This window comes from Trachypithecus francoisi, unplaced genomic scaffold (genome assembly GCF_009764315.1).
Source record: "Trachypithecus francoisi isolate TF-2019V2 unplaced genomic scaffold, Tfra_2.0 Lachesis_group1, whole genome shotgun sequence".
In the NCBI taxonomy this organism is placed as follows: domain Eukaryota; kingdom Metazoa; phylum Chordata; class Mammalia; order Primates; family Cercopithecidae; genus Trachypithecus; species Trachypithecus francoisi.
This window is the reverse complement of record NW_022681454.1, coordinates 112,003,020-112,015,804: the sequence shown is the minus strand read 5'-3', so window position 1 is coordinate 112,015,804 and position 12,785 is coordinate 112,003,020. Positions and strand designations below refer to the sequence as shown.

The 12,785-nt window shown below is 32.7% G+C and overlaps 1 long non-coding RNA gene across 1 annotated transcript in view; it reads left to right on the top strand.

Annotated features, from left to right (window-relative positions):
* LOC117086417 overlaps positions 1 to 12,215 on the top strand; it is a 29,477-nt gene extending 17,262 nt beyond the window's left edge. Inside the window, exons 2-3 of the long non-coding RNA XR_004438330.1 lie at positions 4,915 to 5,034; positions 11,687 to 12,215. This is a non-coding gene — a long non-coding RNA (uncharacterized LOC117086417). The remainder of the gene's footprint in view (positions 1 to 4,914; positions 5,035 to 11,686) is intronic.
* Positions 12,216 to 12,785: the final 570 nt, after the last annotated feature.

Below are 12,785 nucleotides of genomic sequence, written 5' to 3'. Positions count from 1 at the left end.
AATGTTATTTTCATATTCACATTAAACTCTCTACAGGATTGCATTTTTTGAAACTTGGGATAAGCATCTTTTCAGTGTTTTACTAAGAATGGAATCCCTAATTCTTAAAAAAGAAATACGAAAGTAAAGAAAAAGCAGAGTGAATAAAAACATAAATATTCCCAAGTTCACATTCCCCATTCACTCAATCTTAAATAAATTGTATTCTATATTACATATATATAATTGCATATGCTATGTTATATATACATATACATCTCTCTATATCTATGTATATCTATATCTATATCTATATCTATATCTATCAAAGTACTTTGATGTATTGGCCAGAAATCCAGGCCATTTGGGCTGACAACACTTTCCTGGTAAACTTGTCTATGTTATTTTTTATTGTTATTTTTTGTTTAGTTAAGAATACAGAAAACTAAAATTCTCAAATTAGGATTTTTATGTATCTCTACATAACACCTTCTACCTTTGAATCTCAAGGCATATTATTAGCATTAATTAGCAGTGCCTGAGGATAACGTGTGAGATACAAGTTGAATAATACCAACACATTGGACAGATGAGTAAACTAGGCTTTAGTGTAACTGTTAAACATCTATATGAATCCTAATTCATAGGAAGTGATGGGTTTCTGATTTTTAAAGCTATAAATTCTAGACAAAAAAATAGAGAGAAATTAAAAGTTTCAAGAAAATTTGATGAGTAAATATTCTGAAATTGACCTAATTATTAATCTCAATGTATGCTTAGAATTTAAATAATGATAAAAATCAATTATTTTTAACCCTTCCCCCAATGACTATGTCCTCTGTTGTTTCCTGTTATTGACTTGTAATAATGAATACAACACAAGATATGTATTTAGCTGTTACATATAGCATGTCAGTCTGCATGGCCCATAGCATTATTGAATGCCAGTCCTGTATTTGGAGCATCTTTGGAATAGAATAAATGTTCAAACCGGCTGACTGGAAGTGAGAAAATAATGCGGTGGCAACAATAAATGTTTTCTTTAATTATAATTCTGAATTTATTGAGAACATGTCTCTTGAAATATTTCAATGTGTGTGTATCACATGTAAAAGCAAATAGGAAAAGTGAATGACTGTAAGGTTGTTGTCATCACTTCCAATGGCAAAACCGCAATTCCTTTGCAACCAACATAATATTTTTCTTTTATTCCAATTTTATGAAGTATACACTTTGGAAATTCATTGTAACTGGAGTTTTTCCACATGACAGTAGTTTTAAAGTGCACTTTTGCCATCTCTTTTCCATTGTTATACTTGACGAAGCATGTGAAAGAGTAATTGCATTTTATACTAACGTTATCTATTAACAATTTCCTCCTCTCACGGTCCTTAGGAATCCTTATTCTCGCCATTACCTCTGCTTCAGCTGTTTTTTCTTATCCCCCATCTTGCTATTAAAAATACTATTAAACTTTTGGATTGCAGCTTTTACTGTTTTCTCTGACCTCTTAAGCCCCCAGAAATCTCTTTTTCCTTAGAACTTCTGCATCTTTTATTTCTTCTTCAGAAAAAAGACAAAAAAAAAAAAAAAAAGTGGCAAAATGCCTTGGATTCTTGTTTTAAACTTTTCATTTTTTAAAAATACATTTCCTTTTTAAGTAGAATTCAAGCTCTTTTAAAGTAAAAGTTGTGTTATATATTTGCTCATATGTATGTGAGCAAATACTTGGGCAGTGTGTGTACATAAAGTGTACTGGATTGATAATCTGCTAACATTATTTAGTTTCAGCTATTATTAGCTTTTGACAAATAATTTTACATCTCTGATCTACAGTTTCCTTGTCTGTAATAAGGGAATATGTTCTCCAATGCTTGTTTAGAGAATCAGAGGGTTAAATAACAGGATAATGAGTTGGAACAGTACCTAAGTACTTGGGAAACCTTCAATAATTATTAATTGAACCAAAGTTCACATACTACATTACATTGAGGACATGATAAACAGTCTATATGTGTATGGAAAATACATACATGACAGGACTTTATATATCACATATATATGTTTTTAAGCTAGCCTTGTATGTATCTTATTTGATGTTCAAACTTTATTAGAAAGATGGCTATATTCTTCATTCTGAAAGTACAGATGTGAATTTTGTGTGATTTCCTCACACACTTCTGTAGACTCTAACTTGATTCTAGATCTTTTCATTTTTAACTCATTTTTTTAACGTACATGTTGAGTTAGAGTATAGATGTGTTTATTATTTAACTATACAGAGTTTCCTCTTCAAAAAGAAAAAGGAAAAATTTCCAGGAATATAAAGTAGATTTTTTTCACATTTGCCCACTGTGAACAAATAGCATGGTTTATAGTTCTTTTATTCTGCAGTCCCCTACCCAATATTTGGTCCTGAGTTGGTGATCAATAAATACTTGAATACTGTTAGTTAGTTTAAAAGGAAAAGGAGAAGAAATATATGTTTTGTTGTTTTCTTCTTTACATATACTAACAGAGAAAGAAGAGTATTAGCAAGTGAAATCTTATTTAGATGCCAAACTCCCTAATTGAAATGGAAGCTTTGACCACCCCTCCATAAATCACCTAGATTCAGCCTTTTTGCTTGTGATTAAAACAAACAAACAAAAAATGGAACTCTATGTTTGCCTAGTCAAAATGTGAACAATTTGTATGGCACAATGTGAATATTAAGTGAAAAATAGGATATTGTCATTTTATTGAGAAGTATGACAGTATGTTCATGGGTTCTACTTTTCATTTATCTCACTTAGTCACAAAAGTGAGATGTCAACCCCCAAAAGCATAAGGATGAATGATACAGCACTTGCTATTCCTGTTATGATATGAATGCAAAGGAAAAGGTAATGAAAAACCTTCTAGTCCTGGGGTAAAGAACAGCCTTCTGGTCCTGAATGTGGCATTGGTTTCCCATGTGTGGTAACAAGCATATTAAACCTTTTTTGTTTCTCTCACCATTCTGACAGGAATACTGCATAAAAATATGTCTGCTCCCTTTAATCTTCAATAATATTTTGTATTAATATACAAAATATTCATAGTCTACACAGAACTAGGTTGCACAAGAAAGTATAAAGACTAATGTGTTTTTATAGTAGCGTAAGAATTAATTTTACATATTGTAAATAATCATAGGAATTAAAGAGAATCAGATTATAAAGAAGAAAATTTATGAGATTAAATTATACTTTTTTCTGATTTAATTTAAAGACAGTTTATGAGTACAAAAATGTAATAAGACATGACATTTTTAAAATTATATATGTAGGTGCAAAGACAAAAAATATTTCAAATGAGTTAAAACCAATCAAGTCCATAAAAATTATGCATTTAATCATACCTGAGTTGTCAAGAGTAGTTTGGCTTCCTTGTCAGTGTGTATATGCACATTCCAGCCCTATACTGGAGAAGGAGTCAGAGCACTCTTCCAGATAATGGACCTTCAGTGAATGATACAATATCCTCCATGATACTTGCCTCTTTCAGTCTAAGCATTCCCATAGCATTGCATAGTCATTTATGTGCCATGCTTTCTAGACATGGCACCTTTGCTTTGCTTCGTCAGAATTCCCTAGCTTATCAGTGCTATACTTAAAATGATTATCCAGAATTGAATATGGTAATATAAATGTTCTAGCCTGGTCCAAAATGCATGGAAATGATCACCATTCTTGACCTCTATATCACAATATCAGATACTATTACTACCTAATATTCACTCATCATTTGAAATTGCTCAGAACTCTGAGTTTACTAACAGTACCCTTCACATATAACTCACTGCTGAAAGGTAAATCCTGATATGTCCAAGCCAATTACAATGGTCCCATCCAGCGGTATGCTTATAAATGTTTAACAATCATCTCTACAGATTAAAAGATAGATACAAAGACAGAGATAGAAAGATTAAAAATAAACTGGTTCGTAGGACTCTTATTTGTTTGCTGATTGTTTTGGTGTAAAGTCTCCCATCGTGGAGCTATTAACATGCTGCCACTGAATATGGAGTTAGAAATTGTTGCCCACAATTTGTTTTCATGAACTGTTTCAAGCCATGAACAAGCTGGTCCCATCTCTCATGACAGAACTAATTTCATGCAGAAACTGAGTTTTGATTTAAACATGTGTCCAATTCTGCTAATAAACTTTGAAGAGAAATTCTTCTTAACCCCCTTACATCCCCACTCACATTCCCAGAAATATCTTGATTTAAACTGTTTAATGTATATCCATCCTGACCAATATAAAGATAAATGATAGATAGATGAATATGTTTGTATTTACGACATGCATACTCACAACTGTGTGAGCTTCCATAACTGACATCTATTCATATTCAAGTGAGAACTGCTCATATTTTCCTATGAAGATCATTTTTAAATGAATAATATATCTTGAATATTGAAGATTTTTCTATAACTGACAATCTAATATTAAAATAATCTTATGTTTAAAATTTTGCTTGACTTTGAGTGTTGTATTTTTATTGCACAAAAGGCTTCACTTATCTCTATTTTTAAAAAAATAAAGTGTGCATATTTGATCTCTCTTTTCTATTGGGTTCCTGATTTTTCTGCTAAGTTATAAGCACTTTTGTTATACAAGATATAGAAGCCCTCCAATATATACAACAAATGCTTTGGGCATTTGTTTCTATTCATCTATTTTTTTTAAAGAAGAGATTACAATAGTTAAATGTTGCTATTCATTTCTTCTCAGATGTCTAGCCAGTGTGAAAGATCTTCAAATGTGAGGGGTTTTTTTCTTGATTAAAATAATAAAAATAGTCACTTGCACATATCCCCTAAGGATTTTTATAAACACTTATATTTGCAGGTTTGTAAAAATAATGCAAAAAGTAGAAACCATTCTCACACTGTGGTCTCTCCTCAGAAGGATGGAAGAGGAAGAAGCTGAGATATGGGATGAGGCACAAGCTCAAGGTGGGATCTGGATATCTCCTGAGTTTTTACTTGCTTTATTCAATCTGGAGTCATTCTTTTCATCTAACAGGTACCTCATATTGACTGTAACAAATTGTTTGTGATAAAATGTTATTTTTCATGTAAGGGTATAGCACCAAGGGGCAAATAGAATTGTAAAGAGGAGGCTGGAAACTTTGAAAATAAATTTCCCCTTTTTCATAGTTTTTGCATAAAAGCAATCCTGAATTGTAATTTTAGATTGACACTCCCTCATAATAACTGTTTTCTCCACGGGAAGGTGATCTCAAAAACATATTTTTCATGTCTATTTAAAGACGTGATCATTGCTGCCTCTCCCACTTAGTCAGCACACACCATTTATTCTTAGTATTAGAGCTTGGGAGGGAGCCTAAAACCCACTCAACTAACCTCAGGCTGACTTTGTGCTTTTACTCCAAATTAAACCACCACATCTACTGATTGCACAAAGGCATAATCAGCTACGGCTATTGCGTCTCCAATAACAATGTCATGGTTATAATAAAATTCCTACCTTCCTTTGCCTTCAGCTGTTCCCATTGTTTGCATTTACAGGTTCTTTTTCAGTTGTTCACACAAAGTGCTGTTTTGGCATAATGCCATTTATCAGATTGGCATATTAACTCCTTGAATTCCCTCTCAAATTTTCTCCTTATACATTCGCTTAAAAACAAGGAAGAGAAAAGGAATTTCTGTGACTCTCTGAATATTTTTCTATACCTACTCTTGGCTTGGAGTAAAAGTGTTCTTGATGAAGAATTGGCATAAAAATAAAAAACTATTTACATTTTTAAAAATACCTGTAACTTTTGCCTTCCTTTAGTAGAGTGTACTTTTACATTTCCTCCTAGCTTCATACAAGCTTGAGTCCTTCTTCTATGGGCTGAGTTAATATGATAACATAATTTACACTAGAATGCTTTTCATACAGGTAAATGCATGTTTTTATTGTCTTTAAGTAAGTATAATGATAAAATGGTTAAAGCACTTAGGTTATCCTGAGTCAACTCCCATTTGCATTTATAATAAACTCTAAATTCTTCATTAAATGTCCTTTTGCCCACCTCAGCTTATCTATGTGCTCTACCTTCATTTTAAATAAAATAGCCTCAAATATGTCTTTTTTGACTGATCCTGTGAGCCAGAGTCTCACTCTTTTGCCCCAGCCATAGTGTAGCAATGCAAACACAGTTCACTGCAGCCTTGATTTCCTGGGCTGAAGAAATATTCCTGCCTTAGCCTCTCCAGTAGCTGGGACCAGAGACACACACCACCATGCCTGGCTACTTTTTTTTTGTTTTTCATAGAGATGAGGTCTTGCCATTTTTCCCAGGCTGGTGTCAAACTCTTGGCCTAACAATGTTCCTGCCTTGGCCTTTCAAAGTGTTGGGGTTACAAGCATTAGCCACCATGCTCAGCCAATGTTTTCTATTTGTTCTGAGTTCTAATACACTCTGAATCGGTACTATTGGCACAGTCAACACAACATAATACTTTTTGAGCACCTACTCTTGTCAGAAACACCTCTAGTCACTGGATTGCAGATGTATATAGAGCACAGAGCTTCCCCTCACAGTATTTGGTGCTCCTGTATGCTGCTTCTTCCTTCCTTCTTCTTCCTTCTTTCTTTCTCCTCCTCCTCCTCCTCTTCCTCCTCCTCCTCCTCTTTCTTCTTCTTTTCTTCTTTCTTTTGACTTTGCCTGTACAATGTTAAAGCTTAACTTTTTCTGTAGAAATATCTATCTCCTGTGAAGAGCCTCTATGACTTCTCATTCTTCTTACATGTTAAGAAAGGTAACTAAAAAGCACCAAGGAGATTGGGGTCCTAAAGGCAGAGACAGTGTCTATTCGGCTTAATTTTCTAACACATAGCACAGTGCTTAATGTAGAGCTAAACATTCAATAAGTGATAGTAAATAAGAATTAACATAGATTTGCCTGGATACTACAAATGCACACTACCCCAGGCATATAAAAGAACAACAGTTTTCACAAGTAAAGTTTCAGTAAGTGAACAATAGAAAAAAAGTGATCAAGCCAACATATAGATTTGTGGGGATGAGACTGGAGATGTTGTGAAGAGAATGAGCAAAACAAGAGTGAAATTTGTAGTCAAAGAGATCAAACCAAAAATGAGGAAGATAGTGTATCAAAATAAACTGGCTAATCTATGTTTTGAGTTTTCTCCAAAACTGAAAAAAAAAATACTGTTCATGCTCATTAATACAATAAGAGATCCTATGAGAATTAAACTCATGGGGATCATAAATGTGAGGCTAATTATTCTGACACTTATTTTTTTCATATATCATTCTTACTCCCAAGTTCGTGTTTACTCAAGAAACATCAAATTAAATTAAAAATATATTTGAAGAGATCAATTACATTGTAGTATTTAGATTTATAATTTCCTTCAGAGTTGAAGGGTATTTTTGTATAAAGAAGTAAATCTTTGTTTCTCTAGCTGATTACTTTCTCTTTATCATTGCACAATGCAAACACTAGAAAAATAAAACCTGAGATGGCATGCTAGGTAGAGTGAGAAGTAACTAGAGAAAAGCTGAAAGTGGTGGAAAGTGAAGGCTGTTTTCCATCTAGGCCAGGAAAAAATGTTGCACTCTACTTATGGTTTTTTTTGGGGGGGGCGGGGAGGGTACGGTGTCTCGCTCTGTCGCCCAGGCAGTGGGCGGCACTGGAGTGCAGTGGCGCGATCTAGGCTCACTGCAAGCTCCGCCTCCCGGGTTCACGCCATTCTCCTTCCTCAGCCTCCCGAGTAGCTGGGACTACAGGTGCCAGCCACCACGCCCAGCTATTTTTTTTGTATTTTTAGTAGAGACGGGGTTTCACCATGTTAGCCAGGATGGTCTGGATCTCCTGACCTTGTGATCCGCCCGCTGCGACCTCCCAAAGTGCTGGGATTACAGGTGTGAGCCACCGTGCCTGGCCTCTACTTATGGGTTATTTAATTGTTTTTCTGCCCTACGCTACAGAACACATAGTTTTGGTTTACTTATAAATATATTCACTTAATATGAGAGCCAAATGTATACAAAAATTTTAACTTCAAGTTATATCTTGAAGTTATAGTGAATATCTTCCTGAAATTTTCTTTCTGCCTTCAGCTTTGAAAAGCGATTATTATTCGAGTCTCCAGTAGGTCTGCTGACAGCCATGGCATCAATTTCCACGGAGGAAATGGAAGCCTGCAGATATGTGTGCATGTACTAAGCTATCTGGAATAGGGTTTCTCTGAGGAAAATCTTTGCATTATTTTCAAATCTAATGCCAGAGGGAAAAAAAAGAGTGCAAATATTTTGTGTGGTATATAGTATAGGCATAACTAACTAAAAATAACAACCTAAATTTCTTTATATTTTCTTATGTTTAGTAAAGCTAACATCATTTTAGATATTGATAGTTTGTTTTTATCTTAAAGGAGCCCATACTTAAGAGTTCTGAAAAATATTAAGAGAATATTAATTTCTTAAAATGTATGTATATATAAAGAATAAAACTATATATTGTCATTCTAAACACAAATGATTTGAATGGATTCTGATGCTTTAATTCCAGATACAAAGACATAAATCAAACATGTCCTACATAAAATGAGTTTCATTTAATTTCTTGAAATTACCTAGCTGATATGTTAGACAAAATATTTAACCACTTTGGCTCTCACGTAAGTCTACCAATAGAAAAAGTATAGCACTTGGGCATATAATCTCAAAGATTTCTTCCAGCAATACAGCTCTGATGTGTACACCCTTTAAGCTTCATTAACTACCTCTTTGTCAGTGTTCCAACATGTCAATGTGCTGTAATATAGAAGAGGTCATCGACTACAGTGGTTAAGAAGGCAGAAAGACTCAGCCCTGCCATTTCTAAATCTATTATAGAACTGGACCACTACTTAAAATGTATATATAATTTTCTAATTTGGGAAACATGAAATACTGCAATACCTAATTCCTTATAAGAATAAGTTAAAGAATGCATGCAAATTATTTAGCAGAATGGATGTCATTTATTTGGTGTGTGATAGGTATTGATTATGTAGCTACTGTGGAAATTATGGGGTTTCTTTAGAAGGCTGCAGGTCAAAGAATTGTGTCAGAAGATATTAATCGTTTTGGATCTCAAAATCCCATTAATGATTTATACATGCCTAATTATAAAAAGAATCATTCATCTTATATCAACTGTAGGTCAGAAAGGCTTATAAATTTACAGACCAATAGATTTGACTACACACACAAATATAAACATACAAAAAGCACACATTTATACCATACACAACTCCCATGAGAAAGAAATGAAAGAGAAAAAAGTCAAGACCAATAGACTAACGAAGTATGAAAAAAAGATGTAAAATGTCTTTTGGAGAAAGACTGAAAATATTAGTAACAAATAGAAGCAAGCATCTAGTAGAACCATCTCAAAAACTAAATAGTTCCAAGTAAAAGTGTTTACCTTATAAATATATTAAATATTCAAATTAAGACAATACCTATATGCTAATTGTACATTTCAAATTGGGATAAACTTAATAAACTTATACTTATATGTGCTACTTAGCACAGGTGTGAGGAGGAGAAATGACTATCCAGGGACTGAAATAGGATGTGTTGCTAATCATAATAAAGCTATGGTAGCTACAGACAAGTTACAAGTAATGCATGAAAGAGTACATCAGAAACGTAGCTGGATTTGGTGCCTGGGATATTAGTTTAACAACTTCAGAGATAAGTTTTGACAATTTGCATGTCAAATTTCACCCTCAACTCTCTAGAAAGAGACCCTCTCTAGAAAGAGAACTGATTTTATTAGATAGATGATAGATAGAGATAGATAGATAGATAGATAGATAGATAGATAGATAGATAGTAGATACTTAGATACATAGACAGAAATATCTCTGAGTATCCCATTGGGTATATCTGGGCAATTTCTCAATAGGCATCAAATATTTGAAAACTTATGCAGCATTTTTAACTTCAAAATTCTACTAAGAATGTATCACATAGTTATTATTGCTTTCATAACATCTACTATTTATTTTAGCAGTTTTATATTTCAGTCACTGGTATTATATTAACTCATCCAAGTCTCAGTCGCAACAATTTCATGAGGCAACAAATATCTTTATCTACATTTCAGTTAAGGAATTGGAGGTACAGAGATATTAGATAACACAGTACAGGTCATTCAGCTTGCAAGAGGCTGAATCATATTTCGAGTTCATGCAGTCAGTTTCCACGGCTTGCATTTTATTCCCTACATTGTTGGTTGTTATATCCAAGGATAACCTGTTTCATTATTATGTCTTTGAAATCATCATAGGCAAATAGAATATTGCCCTTGAAGGCAGAGTTATAAAGTATTATTTTATGATATGGGAAGTTATATATGGATGGAAATTATGTACATTCAAAGAACAAATTTACTAAACATTATACCACTATGACTCCAATCCTGGAAGAGTGGTGGGGAAACAAAGAGATTGAGAATAAATACATCCCAAACAATGATATTCACTTCTGTTTGGTGGGCTATTGGTAGCTTTTATTTATCATCTCTTTGCTTATATTTTAATTTATATTTTATAATGAACATCTTCCTTATTCTTATAAAGTAAAAATGTGTTTGTTTGTTGTTTGTTTTAATGCTGGACCATTCTGAAAGCCTCTTGAGGATCTGAGGGAATTAGTTTTATCTTAAAATTTCATTTATTTTTGATAAAGCTTTTCTAGTCAATAAGAAGTGGTCTCTTGGTTGTTGCCATAGGTTGGTAGGTAAGAAGTAAACCCATTGTTTTAGGTGTGAATCACATGACCAAGATAATTATTATTTTTACCTCATACTTGGTTTTTAATTCTGTATTGTTTTTAAAGTGTGATATGTACCTTTTTTAAAAAAGTCACTTATATTGCACCTACTATAAATTGCTCAATGTTACTTTATAATATATATGTTTCCTCAGAATTCCAATAATCCAAAATTCAACAATTTCACTGAAACTATTTTAAAACCTGGACACATTCAATGTTTATTTCATCCATATTTCAAACATTCAATATTTAATTCTACTTGGATGGTCTTAGATTTTAATTTTTTTTAATTTTCTCCCAGTAGATCAGTTTTCTGAATGTGTTTTTCATGCCAAACGGTGAATAAAATTCTTTCATTTAAATATAAAAGACCTTAAATAAACATATTTGTTTCACCTGTAATAACTGTTTAAACCTTAGGAAAGAAAAGCTGATATTAGAGAAATTCTAATTATAACTACAAACTCTTTATTATGTATTCATTGAAAAGCAAGATTTCTATAAAGCTCCTTAAAGCAAACCAAGTCAATGTTCAATGTAACAGAGAATGAAATGGATTTTCACAGCATCAGCTATTGTTTCTTTCAACGTCTCATTTGACTCAGATTGCTGACAGAGAAAAAAGTACCAGGGCTCCGATACATATTGAAAAATATGGAGAACTGGTTCAGAAACAGAAGAGGTACATGTCCAGTGAAAGCACGGTCAAAAGGCTTTACTGCTTTATATATGACTGAAAACAGGCAGCTCTCTGCTAAAATGAGCAGTTTATCCCATTCTACTGTTGAACTGTCTACAATCCTGTCCATTATTATATTGTTTGAAGTAAATTTTAGTCATCATTAATTATTTGCTTTTTTTCTTTTTCAGGTTTTCCTATGTGAGAAACATGAATTCCAGTGCAGGTGCTAAGGTGCAGATTCTTAAGTGACACAGCCAAAAACTCTTAGTAGGTCTGAGTGGATGGTCAAAGACAACACTTCTAAGAGTGGTTCAGAGAGCACAGGATTTTAAACCACAAAAACCTAAATCCACTTAATAGGAATATGATGTCGATATAGCTTTTTAATCTTTTTAAGTCTCCGATTTAACATTTTTTAAGTGGATATAAAGACAGTACTTATCTCATCTGGTAGTTATAAAGATTAACTAAAGAATTCATGTTAAGCACCTAACAAGTTTCTGTCACATAGTGTAATTGCTCAAAAAGGTATCATCTTTATCCTTATTATTTTATCTTTATTCATGAGTAAAGCACTTCTATATAGTAAAATATTTTTCAATCATTTAAAAAAAGTTTTGAGTATATTGTGACTTGAATTATTTTAAGTTGAAGATTAAGTTCTGATCTGGTAATGATGAATAAAGATCAGACTTTATGTTATTTTTCTCTATGTAATTTCCATTTAACTTTGAAATTCTAGTTTCTAAACCTGCAATAAATTTTAGTTTTGAAATGTAATAAAGTTTTATACAAGGACAGCACTGCTCTGAATCTCTTCTATTTTAATGTGCATTTTAATTTAGTAGGATAAACAAATAAATAAATCTAGGAAAACATGATTGTATGAAAGACAATCCTGAGGAAAATAAAAATGTATCAAGCAAATACCAATACAGGAGTTATCAGAAAGACAATAAAAACATGCATTTAAAACACCAAGCATATAAAACAGCACTGCATTGAATATAGTGGATATTATAAATTTTATTATAAACCAAAGACTAACTTTATAACTTTGTCTAGTAAAATTATATCTTAAATGCTTGAAGTATGAAGTCTATAAAATTAAGTCAGAGTCCCAGCAGATCAGAATGGCAAAAAGAAGATTCATCATCTTGAACCATAACTAGTTATGATTTCTCATTATACAAATGTGCCTTGAATTTCCCCATTACCAGAGGGTTATTACACCCAATAACTATTGACCTCTAGGTCACAAATTAAAATCAACCAAATCTACAACTC